Raw genomic sequence first — 15,520 nt, 5'->3', positions numbered from 1 at the left:
ACCTGGCAAGGACAACCTACATTCCATATACATGTCTAACGCAACTAATCTATACCAAGTACATTATCCAACCAGTCACATATGCCCCTATCTTTCCAATAAACTCAGATTTGCCTGAAAAAGACCTCCTCAGGCTCCATTGTATAGTGACCATATTACTGGCTTAGTGGTCAAAATATCTGAGTTACAATCCAAACTTTGCCCCCAATTTAACATGTGAACTTGGAAAAATTATCTTTATGCCTCGATTTCCTATTTAGTAAAATGGGAAAAAACACCACTTTCAAAGGAATTTAGGATCACAAATAAACCTAAAGGGCAGCCTGAAAGATACAAATGTTTTATTCTATTCTAAGGTGTAATATAAACTCTAGTCCACAAAAAGGCCAAGCATTCTTTATACCCTCACAATAATTGGTCTGGTAAAGATAGTCTGGGCTTTCAAATCTACACAATTCACTCTATTCAAGGAAAACAACTATTCTGAAGACCACAACTGGCTGTGACATTTCTCTCATCCCTGATCCCACACATACATACTGTATAGTATGTCTAAGAATATTACTGCCCTGACTGCTCTTTCCCAACAAGAACAAGGCACTCCCGAACCCTAAAATACACACACACACACATCCAACCAGCAGGGAACACCCCAAGTTTTATTTTTAAAAATGAACTATAAGGGGAACTCCATTACCCTCATACAAATACAAGCGAACTCTTCCGAAACACTTTCCTTCCTTACACACACACCCAAACAGCCTCTGCACACCAACAGACCATCTGTCTTCTAGACCAAAAACATGTCTTTCCACGTACAAACTAATCAGTAACATTTATTAAACTTACAACAGTGAGATCATCCTGTCGTTCCTACATCACTTCAGCGTGTCAGGGACACCACAGTCCTAAGCATACAGGTAAGGTATTTAAGATCACTCTCGAAGATCACTCTCCTGCCACTCTTATCCCTCTGTCAGACACAAACTGGACCTTGGGGGATGCTCCAATCCTGCCTGCATAACACACAAACTAAACCTGTCAGGGACACCGCCGACTCCGCCTCCACTCACTTACTTTCCCGCCCCTCTCCCCCTCGCCAGCAGCCCGCCAGTCAGGGACACCCCTTCGCCTCCGCCAGGAGGGACTTCCCGGTTAGCTCAGGATCCCCTTCTCTACTCTCCCCTCCCCCATCCTTACCACCAATGTCCCGGAGGTACAGGTCCGGGAGATGACAGGAGCGCGCAGAAAGCCAAGCATTAAGTAGCTGAGGAAGTACTTAAGCCCCCAAGCCTCCCCAGGCGGTTCTACTCACCGTGTCAGAGGCCGAGGCCGAGAGAGATGAGAGTGCAGGGAAGTAGGGAAGAGGGGACGGCCGCCACCACGCTCCTCTGCTTCCCTTGGTCCACCGCGAATCCCTCCCGCTTGTCAAGAGGCAACCAGCGGGTGAGCGGACTGGCGGAAATGCGAGAGAGGAGAAGGAAAAGGCGTGGGACTAAGCTGTGGAAACTGAAGGGAGGTGGGTCCCGCAACCGAAACGGGGATCGTCTCCCCCTCCGCAAAGCGAACCCAAAATGGCGGCGGAGCGGCGGCGGCAGAGCGGCGGCGGCGGCAGCTCCTCCGAAGGGAGGGAGCGAAGGGCGCCTCGTGCCCCCCCCACCTCCCACTCCTCCCTCTTCGGCTTCTCCCCCTCCGTCCTCCCCCCTCACCCGACTTGGGCGAAGCGCGCACGCCCGCCCACACGCGCCAGAGTGTATGTAACCCGGCTCGTTGCTCGCTACTCTAACTAACCACCGCCTTCGGCTGCCTAGCGCGCCCGCCAGCCCGTACGCGCTCACTCTGGGGCGCTTTCTCGCACAGTCCCCCGCTTCCCCTCGGCCTCTGTCAAGCCGGCTCCAGCGCGGAACCTCACGCGTACCTCCAGCGGCTCGAGCCCCAGCCTTCTCCTCCTCCTCCACCTCCTCTTCTTTCCTCCCCCCCCTTCCCCACCCCCACAGCCAGCAACAGCCGCCACGGCCTCCTCCGCCACCGCCTCCTCCGGCCCCCCCCACCATTCCCTCCACCCGTCGCGCGTGCGCCTCCCACAATCCCCCCGCGGGCCTGTTCCATTCTGGTGGCTTAGGGAGTGGGGGAGAAAGGGGCGGGCGAAGCTGGAAGAGCAGGCCGTTATGACTGGAACTATCCGAGTGGCGGACGGAGACCTATCACTACTCACCTCACTGGCCACGATACCGCCGTAGCCCGGCTCGCTTCACCCCTCCGCCTCCCGGGCGCGGCGAACGGGTTGGGGGGGAGGCCTGGCGCCCCTCCGCTGGGCAGTGGTTGGAGGCCGCGACGGCTGCGCAGTGAGTAGTTTCCTGCTGAACGGAGTGAGTCTCCTTCCCTGTAGTGGCACGGTATCTGTGGAGCCAGCATGTGTCTGCTGTCCTAGGAGGACTGGTCCACGACTCTTGGTGAGGGAAGGAACCGGCACCGGGGAAGGGAACGGAACTCTGTACTTCCAGGATGTAGGAAGTGAGGCTAAGTTGGGCCGACGACCTTCCTTGAGGGCTTCTTTTTCGGGGCTCAGGTTGCAGAGTTGGGAACCAGGGAAAAACCAGCGCAATGGTATTTCTTTCTGTTTTTTTAAACCTAACTTAAATTTCTCGAATTCCACATCACTGTTATAAGTGTTGTTTTTGTGCACTACTCATTCCTTATGGATGGATGGGTGATACATGTTCAACCTGATGTTAAAGGATAAAGAACCATATATTTTTAAATATTTTTATATTTTTAGTTCAATTCTTGACTCGATCTTCCATGTCTTGTAGGTTCTTCAGAAAGTTATTTTCTTAGTTCCATATTAGATAACATAATATGTGTAAAGTAGAATTAGCTCCTAGGCACAGGGAAAGTATAGAGTATTGGTTATCACAGTACTACACAGTAGTACTGTTGATTGGTTATCACAGTACAACATCACAGTACTGTTGATGTTGATAAGGTTTGTGGGTGTAATTGGTAGTTTGTGTCCTATTCTCCCAAATTGTTGATGAAACAGCTCATGAACATTTACTTTCTTAATGACAGAATTGAGAACTATGGACTATTAAAATACACAGATAATCTCAAAGTTTACCTATTCAAGTAGTTTTAGTTTTACCCAAAGGGTAAAGCAGAATAAATTAGGAAAGGGATCTCCGTGGGCTTCCCTTCACTTTAACATCTGTGGATTTCCAGGGATCCAGAGAATGGTTTGAAAATGTCTGTACTTGACTGGTCTGAAAGACCTAGTCAAGCTCTAAAGTTAAAGTAGACTTTAACTTCCCCCTTAATTTCCCCCTTAACCATATTTCAACGTATGGATCAGGTGTTTGCTTGCTTTGTCTTTTTAAGGTAAAGTAGAAATCATTTTAATTACCCAACTATATATTTGCTTTCCCTAACCGTGTTTTAAGTTCCAATTCTTTCATGGTGCCCATTTAGGTTTACATTGATCTTTCCTTAGTTGTGTTGTATGTGCAAGTGTGTTACCCTACCAACACATTTTTTAATTTGAAGGCAGGGGCTGTCGCCAACATTTCTTTTATATTCTTTTGTAGTCTGGTGCACAACTAATCATGGAAATGTTTAAATGAATGTTAGATACTTTAAACATGAAAAGGGAAAGAGAATTAACATGTGTGGAATATCATGCCAGGAGAACGTATATTGCTCTTTAATCTTTATATAAACAACACTTTCCCCATTTTACCCATGAGAAGCCTGAGGCTCAGAGAAATTCACTAATTTATCTTTAGACTTTCGTTTGATTGTTTCTTAAAAGATTAAATTGTTTCACATTGCCTTTATGGTATTTTTCATCAACAGCATAATTGTATATGCTACAAAGAAAAATACACTTTCAATGGAATTCTACTAGTTATTTATGGTCTCTGCCTTCAGTTAGCTCTTAGTAACTGTGGTGATTAATGAATTGTCAGCTAAGCATTGGCAAATAAGATAGCACTCTGTTCTTTTGTGTATGCCCCAGTACCTACCAGAGACCAAACATTAGGTGCCCAATGAAATGGCCTTATTGAATGAATGAATGATTTGAACTAAGGAAGATATGTAAGACAAAATAATGGTTTCTCAAAAAATGTCCATTTCTAATCCCTGAAACCTGTGAATATATCACATGATGAGAGGGAATTAAGGATGCAGATGAAATTGAGTTTGATAATCAGCCAACCTTAAAATAGGGAGACTATCCTGTATTATCTAACAGGCCTATGGTAATTACAAGAGTTCTGAAAAGATGGAAGAGGGAGACAGAAGTGTCAGAGCGGCGAGACATGACAGATTTGACAACCCGCTATTTGCAGGCTTTAAAGATGGGCGAGCAGCCTCTAAAAATTGGAAAAGTAAAAATAAAAATAAAAAATTCTCTACTAGAGTCTCCAGAAAGAATACAACCCTGCAGACACTTCGATTTTGGACTTCTGAACCACACAACTCTAAGAAAACAAATTTGTGTTGTTTTATGCCACCGAGTTTGTAGTAATTTGTTACAGCAGAATAGGGAACTAATATAGAAAGGGGAGCCAAATCATGACAAACCTCCAAAGTACTCTGCTTTGGATTGTGATTTATGCTTTAATTAATTAATTTTAAAAAGACTCTTACGTATGTATGGATGTATGTATGTATGTATGTATGTATTTAGAAAGGGGAAGGAGCAGGAGAGGGAAGGAAACATCAATATGTGGTTTCCTCTTTTGCGCCCCCTACTGGGGACCTGGCCTGCAACCCAGGCATTTGCCCCAGACTGGTTCCCAGGCTGCCACTCAACCACTGAGCCATACCAGCCAGGGCTGTGCTTTAATTTAAATGAGAGTGTGGTTTAACTGAAATTTTTTTCTTCAACCAAAGTTATAGACACTCAACAAAACTGCCTAGATTTCCAGTACAGACAGACCTCATTTTATTATGCTCTATTTTATTGTGCTTCACTTTATTGCACTTCATAGGTGTTGCATTTTTCACAAATAGAAGGCAGCACTATTATGACTCACTTTATTGCGGTACTCACTTATTACTAGTTTGGAACCAAGCATGCAATATCTACAAGGTCTGCCTCCATTTCCTTATTGCTCTACTTCCCCTGGCATTAGTCCTCAAACTGTAAACAAACAGCTGGGCTATGTGATATTGCTGTCCAGCAGCAGTCTTAGCAAAGCTGCTCTCAGACTTCCCCACTAGAATAGAAGCAATTAAACATTTATTTCATGGTGTTTCCTTGCTATGATGTTATATAAATACAGTAAAGATATATAGGAAAAAAGCTCTTCAATATAAACTTTTAAAATAAGGTTTCAAATGTTAAAAGAAATTTGTAAAGATAAAATTTTATCACCAGAATTGACTTTACATGTGACAAGTTACGAGTAAATGCAATATAAGCATAATAGTCTCTGAATAATTTTCTGTTTAACAAAGGAAGAACTGAAATTTTTGTTGGTGTACCGAGATTTTAAACTCATGCATTAGATGATACCATTATTTCCAATTTAGAAATGAGGAAACAGACACACAGAGTTTAAGCAACTTGCTCAAGGTTACACAGCTATTAAGTAGGAGAGCCAGGTTTCAAATCCCAGCAGGTAGTTTGCAAAGTCCATGCTTTTTTAACTGTTTTATCATATTTACCACTCTCTTTCCTTGTCCATAAATTAGAGATGATATTACCTACACCACAGGGTTGTTGTGAAGATAAAATGAGTTAATTCAAATAAAGCACTTTTGAACACTGTCTAACATACAGAAAGTATTCAGTAAATGTTAACTATTGCTGTTGTAATTAGTTGGGTTTTTTGGAACCCTAGATTTTTTCTGATGTACTCTAGTAGCTGGAGGAAGGGGAACTTTGAAACATATGCTCCTTACTCCTGCCTTTACCAGCACCAACCCTTTTATCTCTTTTCTGTTAGTATTATAAATTGCTCTTAGCTTGGTATAATGTTTATGTCCTTGTTTTACAGATAGAAAACTTGGGCTCAGAGGGAAGAAAGACTTTTACAGGCTTAAAACAATGCTACTTTTTTTTCCTGTAGAGAATGTTATTTGAAAGGTACTCAGCTGAGAAACCAAAGGGTTTCTCAAACATTCTGGCGGTAGATTGATATGGGTTGTTGGAAATGGGAACTCACTGTAACAGAATTTGATGCTTCAGGGTTTCCTGTATGGAGAAATATACATAGAGAATAATTCATACACTTGGGGTGTTAAACACAAAATGTAATATACAGATTATTGTATTATAGAATTGTATACCTGAAAACTATATAATTTTATTAACCAGTGTCATCCCAATAAATTCAATAAGTAAGTAAATAAAATAATTCCTAAAGGAATATGCATACAGAATAATTGCTTGATAGTTTTATAAGAGTCACTGGAAGGGGGGTGATTTAACCTTGGAAAATTTACTGTTTGCCTGGGTAATAGCAACCAGGTTTTCAGAACTCAAAAAGTACGAAAGACACCACTCTCCGTCTTTCCTGTCCCCAAAGGACCTATTTTCTCTCTCTGAAGGCAACCAGTTTTACTGATTTTTACATATTCTAAATACTGTTTACATCTTTGAATAAACAGATTGGATGTATTTTTCTCCTTTTTTACACAAATACTAGCTTGCCATGTACTTACCTGTGCTTCCCCTGCTCCACCCCCCACGTAATATACATTGGAGATTTTCCCTCATTAGCACCCAGAGAATTTCTGAGATTGTTTCGTTTCTAAACAGCTGTATTGTGTTTCATTGTGTAGATATGCTGTTTATGTGTTGTTGGCAGATATTTAGGTTCTTTACATTTCTTTAAATATTAGAAAGTGTTGCAATTTAATAATCATCTATGCAGGGACTCCTGTGTTTTTATTATCTCACTATAAAAATGATTTTGATTAGGTTTCACAAAAACTTTTTTGAACTAGACACCTCACTAAAGTTTAGACAGTTTTTATTAAATAAATGGTATTAATACTGCTAATATTCTACTATTATTATTATTAATAATATTAGAAATTAAAAAATAAATATAAATACCTTCAAAATTAACACCACAATAGATCAGATTGTTTTGTGTATATCTTTGTCTTTATTTTTACTCCACTTCAGAATCATAATCAATGTAGAGTTAGATTGAGATCAATATAGGTGTACCACTGAGCCCTAAAATTCTAGGGTGTTGACCTGGGCATATGTGTACAATGAACATGCCTTTTGTTTTAAAGATTTTATTTACTTATTTTTAGAGAAAGGAAGGGAGGGAAAAAGAGAGGGAGAGAAACATGAGTATGTGGTTGCCTCTTGAATGCCACCTACTGGGGTCCTGGCCTGCAACCCACACATGTGCCCTGACTGGGAATCGAACTGGTGATCCTTTGGTTTGCAGGCTGGCACTCAGTCCACTGAGCCACACCATCAAGGGCTAAACGTGCCTTTTGTGAAGCTGTTAGAGACCTCTCAGATGTTCTTACCAGTCTGTAGTCAATTTGTTGGGAAATTTTCTAGGTTTAGTTTGTTGCAATGATATCCAGAGTATCCTCTAACCTAGGCAGCAATTGTGGTCTCTTCTATTTGCATCATCACTTTCTTGCTTGTCATTTGGAGATCACTACATTTTGTTTCTAACAAAAGCCCCTGGAGGTACAATACTGAGAGCTTAACAGAAGTTTACACTGTTGAAGTTTGTCATAATCAGTGTGTTTCAGAGAAAGTCATTACTTCTATAGCGTAATGCTGCTCTAGGAATCCAAAATTCGGAAAATAGATAAAAAAAAGATTATAAAATGCAGTGTAACACATTTTCTTTTTTTAAATATATTTTATTAATTATGCCATTATGGTTTTATTTCCCCCTTCATTCCCCTCCACCCTGACACCCCCTCCCCCACTATCCCCCCTTTAGTTTATGACCATATGTCTCAAGTTCTTTAGATTCTATATTTCCCATACTATTCTTGCCCTCCTCCCTATTTTCTACCTACCGTCTATGCTACTTACTTTCTGTACCTTCTCCCCCCTTCTCTTCCTCCCACTCCCCTGTTGCTAACCCTCCATGTGATCTTCATTTCTATGGTTCTGCTCCTGATCTAGCTGTCCTCTTAGTTTGCTTTTGTTTTAGGTGTGGTTGTTAATAACTGTGAGCTTGCTATCCTTTCACTGTTCACCTTTTTTTTTTTTTTTAATCTTTAGAGGGAAAGGGAAGGAGAGAGGGAGAGAAACATCAATGTATGGTTGCCTTTCATGTGTCCCCTGCTGGGAACTGGCCTGCAGGGAACCGGCCTGCAACCCCGGGTATGTGCCCTGATTGGGAATCGAACCGCAATTGTCTGGTTCACAGACCCGCGCACAATCCACTGAGCTGCACCAGCCAGGGCTTCACTGTTTATCTTTTTTATCTTCTTTTTCTTAGATAAGTCCCTTTAGCATTTCATATAATAAGGGCTTGGTGATGATGAACTCCTTGAATTTGATCTTATCTGAGTAGCATTTTATCTGCCCTTCCATTCTAAATGAAAGCTTTGCTGGATAGATTGATCTTGGTTGTAAGTCTTTGGATTTCATGACTTGGAATACTTCTTTCCAGCCCCTTCTTGCCTGTAAGGTCTCTTTTGAGAAATCCGCTGACAGTCTGATGGGAACTCCTTTGTAGGTGACTGTCTCCTTATTTCTTGCTGCTTCTAGGATTGTCTCCTTCATTTTAATCTTGGCTAATGTAATGATGATGTGCCTTAGTGTGTTTCTTCTTGGGTCCAACTTCTTTGAGACTCTGAGCTTCCTGGACTTCCTGGAAGTCTATTTCCTTTGCCAGGTTGGGGAAGTTCTCCTTAATTATTTGTTCAAATAAATTTTTCACTCGTGACTGTTCCTCTTCCCTTTCTGGTACCCCTATAATTCGGATGTTGTAACGTTTAAAGATGTCCTGGAGGTTCCTTAGCCTCTCATTTTTTTGAATTCTTATTTCTTCATTCTTTTCTGTTTGGTCATTTTTTTCTTCCTTCTGGTCCACAGTTTTGATTTGAGTCCCAGTTTTCTTTTCATTACTATTGGCTTCCTGTGTGTTTCCCTTCGTTTCAATTAGTTTAGCCTTCATATGTTGCTCTAATTTGTGACTAAAATCAACCAGTTCTGTGAGCATCCTGATCACCAGTGTTTTGAACTGTGCATCTGAAAGGTTGGCTATCTCTTGGTTGCTTAGATTTATTGGCTCTGGGGCTTTGAGTACTTTTTCTGCTTGAGCCATAATGTTTTGGTCAGGTCGTGCCTATTATGTATGAGGAGCGGAGCCTTAGGTGTTCGGGGTGGGGGGTACCCAGGTCGCTGGTTTGTGACAATGCATGTGGGGGCAGGTCAGAGAGGGGCAATGGGGGTACCTTCTGCTGCTTCCTGCCACTGGGCCCTACGCGGTCGGTCTCACTGCTCGCTCCTTCACCGGTTTATCTGCGTGCAAATGTGTGATCATGGTCAGCCCTCAGTGGGTCCACCCGCTACTCCACACCTGGGATCCGCCCACGGCTCCCTGCATGTCTTGGTTGCGCGCCTGGGTTGGTCTGGTGGATCTTTCCTGCCCGACCCCGCTCTGCTGCTGGCTCTGCCCCTTTTACCGGTTTGGCTGAAGGGTTCGTTGTTGTCAAACTTCCATATAGTTCAATTTTCTGTGGTTTGGCTGCGTTTTTGTTGCTAAAACTTTGTTGTTTTTAAACTTGGTTGTGAGAGAAGGCAGAGTGTTTCCACCTACGCCTCCGTCTTGGCAGAAGTCCCCAGAAAATCCACATTTTCTTTTTTTTTTTTTAACTGAAATTATTAAAGCAACAAGTCTCCATAAACCAAATTTTTCCTGTAGGACTCAGGATTTACAATAATCTCAACCTTGGCACTGTTGACATTTGAAGCTGGATAATTCTTTGTTGTGGGAGACGCTCCTGCAGGATATTTAGCAAACTCCCTATCTTCTATTCTCTAGATGGCAGCAGCAACACTCCCCCAAGTTGCCACAACTCACAATGCTTCGGATGCTGCGAAATGGGGTAAAATTGCCCCAGTTGAGAAGCACCGATTTATAAAAAGAATTACTGATCATGAGAAAGTCATATCGGTAGAGAAACGTCATGGCAGACCAGTATAATCATTTTTGTCAAAATTCCTAGAATGGTAAATCAGAGCCATTATATGTATATCAAATCTTCATTAAAGTACCTCATTTGCCAGCCTCATTATGGCTTTTTGGAGAAATATGTACTGACTGTTTGATGTAACCGTGCCTAAAAGACTACACGTTAGTTAAATGGGTTCAAATTCCCTTGACCATTGACATCTATCCTGTAGTTTTCGCTCTTGGTTGCACATTGGAATCAGCTGGGGAACTTTAAAAAAATACTGACGTTTGAGTCTCACCGCCAGAGATGGTGATTTAATTGGTCTGAGATACAATCTGGGCATTAGAAGTTTTCATTATACCCAGGTATTTCTCATGTGCAACCAAAGTTGAGAAAGCTGCTTATTTAGACTATGCTGCAGAACTTTTCAGGTAACTATATCCTGCTAAATTGTTACTTGAATGAGATCATTAAGGACATGTTTTTCAAATTTGTAATTTTCACAAAAAGTTTTTTAAGGGTAGATATTATGTATGTGATAGATTTAGAAAAACAAAAAGAACTCCATTTGTGGGATTCTGGATTGGATCCTGAAATAGAATAAACACATTATAGAAAAATTGAGGAAATCTAAATAAATCCTATCGTTAATAGTATTGTTACAATGTTAATTTCTTTTTTTAAATCCTCACATGAATATGTTCATTGATCTGAGTGAGAGACAGTGTGCCTGGACAGGGGATCAAACGTCAACCTTTTTCTTGTGCAGGACAATGCTTCAACCACCTGAATGACCCAGTCAGGGCTTCCATGTTAATTTCCTAATTTTGATCATTGTACTAAATTTACATAAGATATTAACATTAGGGGAAACTAAATGAAAGGGTTAAGGAAGCTTCGTTGTACTAGCAATTGTTTGTCTAAATTTAAAAAAAATGAAAACTAAGAAAACTCACGAGTGGTTACCACTTGCAGCTACTTATTTGTGTGATAAGACTTCTAATATTTCAGATATAAAATAAAAGACAAAACTCATTTGATGCTGAAACTGATAGGAAACTGCAAATTTTGTTCATAATTTCTGAATTAGCATTTCATCAAAACAACTTTTTGTTCTCATTGGTTAACTTTTTAACTAAAATTTTTAAATATATATAAAATTTATATATATATATGTATATGTCTGTGTGTGTGTGTGTGTGTGTGTGTGTGTGTGTGTGTAATTAATATCCCTGGTCAGTGTGGCTCAGTTGGTTGATCTTCAGGTTCAATCCCAGTCAGGGTATATACATGAGTTGTGGACTCCTTCCCTGGTTGGGGTCTGTGTGAGCGGTAGCTGATTTATATTTCCCTTTCCTTCCCTCTCTTCTCCATTCTCTAAAATCAATAAGTATGTCCTTGGGGAAGGAAGGGAGGGAGGGAGGGAGGAATTTTACTAAGATACCAACACACTGAAATAAGGTTCAAATTAATAAAATGAATTTTAATAATTTATTCTTAGCTAAGATCAAAATTAACGAATAGCTGCGCAAATAGGGGATAGAGGGCACCTAAGAAGAAATGTGATTTAATAATAAGGACTATTTCTTTTAAGTCCAAATAGCCATGTTTACATTCAGACTTCATTTTTAACAGTATAGTGGTTTCCATGCCAGAAAAATTCTGATTTTACATGTCTTCCTATAAAATGGTGAAGTCTACTTCCCATCCTTTGATTCTGGGTTGTTCAAATAATAGGCTGCAATAGGATGTGACAGAAGACTGCTGGTTCTGAGGCAAGTTTGAAGACATCTTAAGTTATTTCAGTTCTCTTGAACCTTTGCCACTGCTATGATAGGTCCAGGACACTGCTAGATGAGAGACAGTGTGGAGCTAAATTAGTCATCCCAGGTTAAGGCCAACCTTGACCAGCCAGCCAACCTCAGATGCATGAGGAAAACCAACAGAGGACCAAACCTGGCAACCAGTGAATGTGCAAAGAAGTACAACAACAAATCAGTTTTTCTTTTTCTCTCTCTAAAAAAAAAAATCGATTAAAAAATGAAAGAACCTTTAATTTTTGTGACCATCAAAGTCTTAGGGTATAGTCTTTAGGATGCCTTTGTAAATTTGGTACACACTTTTTCTGATTTCCTTCTCAGTATACATCTAGTCTATCTATATGAAAATACCTTTTCTTAAAAAGGAAGGAAGCCAGCTCTTCTAAATAAAAATGTAACCTATTTTTTTTTTCTTAAAAAAAACAAGGCTGTAACACTAGTCAAAAAGTTTCATCAGACTAATGACAGAATTTTAAATATAGCCCTGGCTGGTGTAGCTCCATGGTTGAGCACCTCACTGCAAACTGAACAGTCACTAGTTCAATTCCTAGTCCGGGCACATGCCTAGGTTGCTGACCAGGTCCCCACTTGAGGGTGTGTGAGAGGCAACAAATGGCAAATGGATGTTTCTCTCCCTTCCTTTTCCTCTGTCTAAAATAAATAAATAAATCTTTTGAAAAAAATAAATACAATGGTGAGGACATGTCTCTTCAAGTGTACCTAGAAAAGCTAACGACTAAGGAATAGTTTGTCTCTGGGACTAGTTTGTTTTATCCAAGTTTTAACCAAAAACTTACTGGGATCGGAGGGAGGACACTTCTGTGTTGGAATAGTAGAAGTAGACAGTGTGTAATCTCAGAAAGATGGCAATTGAACAATATCAAAGAAAGATTTTAACAATATGTTTGAGAATTTTTCCTTCATTTTTGCTTCCTAGAAGGCTTGAGGTAATTATCATTCCTCTTTAATTTTTAACATCGGTCACTTTTTTTTAATTGTGATAAAATACACATAACTTAAAATGTACCATCTTAGCCATGGCTGGCATAGCTCAGTGGATTGAGCACAGGCTTGCTAACCAAAGGATTGCGGTTCGATTCCCAGTCAGGGCACATGCCTGGGTTGCAGGCCATTTCCCACCAGGATGCACAAGTGGCAACCATACATTGATGTTTCTTTCCCTCTCTCCTTCCCTTCCCCTCTAAAGATAAATAAAATCTTTTTTAAAAATGTACCATGTTAAACATTTTTAAGTATGCAGTTCTGTGGTACTAAATACATTCACATTATTGTGTAGCCATCACCACCCCACCATCCATTTCCATAACTCGTTTTATCTTCTATTGTCATTTACTTTTTAAAAATATTTTACTTATTTTTAGAGAGAGGGGAAGGTAGAAAGAGAGGGAGGGAAATATCAATATGTTGTTGCCTTTCACATGGCTCCCTACTGGGGACCTGGCCCACAACTTAGGCATGTGCACTGACTGAGAATTGAACCTGTGACCCTTTGGTTCACAGGCCGGCACTCAATCCACTGAGTCACACCTGTCAGGGCTCATTCTCTTCTAATAGGAAACTTGTCCCTTACCTATCTTCCAGTAACAAGCAATATAAGTCGACTTGCACTTTGTGAATAAGTGTTCAGATGACATGAAAAAATTGAAAGAAGAAATCAGTACTCAAATTTTACGGTCTTAGTGGCTTTGAGCGTTTATCTTGATGCACTTGCTTGCGTATGCCCTGGAAAGTAGAGTGAGCAAATAATTCCCCCCTTCTGCTTTCATCTAGCCTCTCAGTAGGACCTCTGCTTACAGGTATTTTAAACCAGCAGTCCCCAACCTTTTTGGCACCAGTGACCAGTTTCATGGAAGACAGTTTTTCCACAGACCGGGGGTATGGGGGAGATGGTTTGGGGAATATTCAAATACATTACATTTACTGTGTACTGTATATCTATTATTATTACATTGTAATATATAATGAAAGAATTATACAACTCACTATAATGCAAAACCAGCTGGAGCCCTAAGCTTATTTTCCTGCAAGTAGATGGGGGGTCCCATCTGGGGGTGATGGGAGACAGTGACATTCAAAGTGTGTTGCTTATGTTCTGTCTGCTCTGTAATCCGTTTTGGCTGCTGTCACTGCAGAAAACCCTGCTTCACAAAGAGAGGATGTCAGAAATGGAAGCAGGCTTTTCCGTGCTTTTGTGGCAGTCTCAGGATATTCTGCCTTGACTTTAATTCAGAATGTATGGAGATTGGCAGTTTTCTCAAACATACTTTTAAGGCCACTGTCATTTGTAGCCTCAAGCAGTTGATCCTTGGACCATATCATCTACTCTTTTCAGGACCCAGCTCCCCTCCAGAGCTGCAGCCCATAACTGGGCTCATATTAGTGGTTGTAGTAGAGTGTACAGGTCATGGCATGGTTGGGTGGGCCAGGTTCTGTTAAAGTGACATTGGAGTCATGAGTAACTTTGCAGCAGGGAAAATTGAGGTTGAATGGAGAGCTTAGGGTAGCAAATCAACTGATAATGGAGAATTAGAATTGGCATGGGGGTTAGCCAGTCACAGATGGGGGAAGATAGTGTTGGAGGCAAGACTTGAGTTAGTTAAAGTAGGGGAAGATTGAGAAACATTTGGGTTAAGATCATTGAGATGGTCAGAAATGGACTTTGGGTGGCATTTGGTGCCAAGTGTTGGTGGGTATCAGGTAGACTGGGTGCCAGGTAAAGATGGATGCTGGGTGGTGTTGGGCACTAGCTGATTGTGTTGATGGTTGCCAGACTACCCTCAGGTTCTGCGATTTCTTAGGAGGGCTCAGAAATCAATATATTCATGGCTTTGATTTATTACCCTGAAGGGATACATAGCAAAATCAGCAAAAGGCAGCATCTGGAGGAAGCCAAGTGCAAGTTTCCAAGAGTCCTTTCCCAGTGGAATCTTGTCAAATATTGCCAACCAGGGAAAGCCATTTGACTTTCAATACCCAGGATTTTTATTGGGGTTGGTCATGTCATTATCTGCCTAGCATATACTAAAATTTCAGACTGTCAGGAGGAAAGCAGATGTATACCATAAGTCATGTTTTTATAAATAATTTAGGCACAGTGACCCCCCCCCGCCCCTTACCAGTAACTGGGGATGATGGAACTGTCCTGAAATCCAAGTTCCCAGATGCTACCCAAGGGGCAGCCTTGGAAGCAGCCTTTCTAAGGAGGGCAAGCAATCTCACGCCCATTCTTTTAACTCTTTTCTACACAGCTGTATTAAGCAATAGTGATGATGGGCATTGAGTGGTTTTGGAAGACACTGTAAGGCAGAGCTAAGGAGAACAGATAAAAAAGCAGGGACAAAGGGGACTTGACCACTCCTCTGCCTGTGGGATAGTGGAGCGTCGTCCGCAGGCCTGGGAACATGCTCACAGCCACCCACTTACTCCACAGCAGCAGTTCCTCTCCTAGCATCCAGGAGAATGATGTTAACAGTGTTTTGCAATAAAGGAGTTCCAAGGATTGCAAGGCCGAGTAAATTTGGGTTAAAATAAAGTCTCTCACTGTAGTCTCCCTG

At 41.3% G+C, this 15,520-nt stretch overlaps 1 protein-coding gene across 11 annotated transcripts in view; it reads left to right on the top strand.

Annotated features, from left to right (window-relative positions):
- The first annotated feature begins 1,361 nt into the window (after positions 1–1,361).
- The window catches only part of DAP3 (death associated protein 3), a 42,057-nt gene continuing 27,898 nt past the window's right edge, over positions 1,362–15,520 (top strand). For 4 of the 11 annotated variants that reach the window (XM_053666256.1, XM_053666261.1, XM_053666255.1 and 1 more), the window contains exon 1: positions 2,353–2,453. The gene's annotated coding sequence lies outside the window, so the exon portion shown is untranslated. The other 7 variants (XM_053666259.1, XM_053666254.1, XM_053666260.1 and 4 more) reach the window with 5 other exon arrangements.

The sequence above is a fragment of the Artibeus jamaicensis genome, unplaced genomic scaffold (assembly GCF_021234435.1).
Source record: "Artibeus jamaicensis isolate MK-2021 breed Jamaican fruit bat unplaced genomic scaffold, CSHL_Jam_final contig_447, whole genome shotgun sequence".
Classification (NCBI taxonomy): domain Eukaryota; kingdom Metazoa; phylum Chordata; class Mammalia; order Chiroptera; family Phyllostomidae; genus Artibeus; species Artibeus jamaicensis.
Note: the sequence above shows the minus strand (reverse complement) of the source record. Positions and strands in the feature narration are given on the sequence as shown.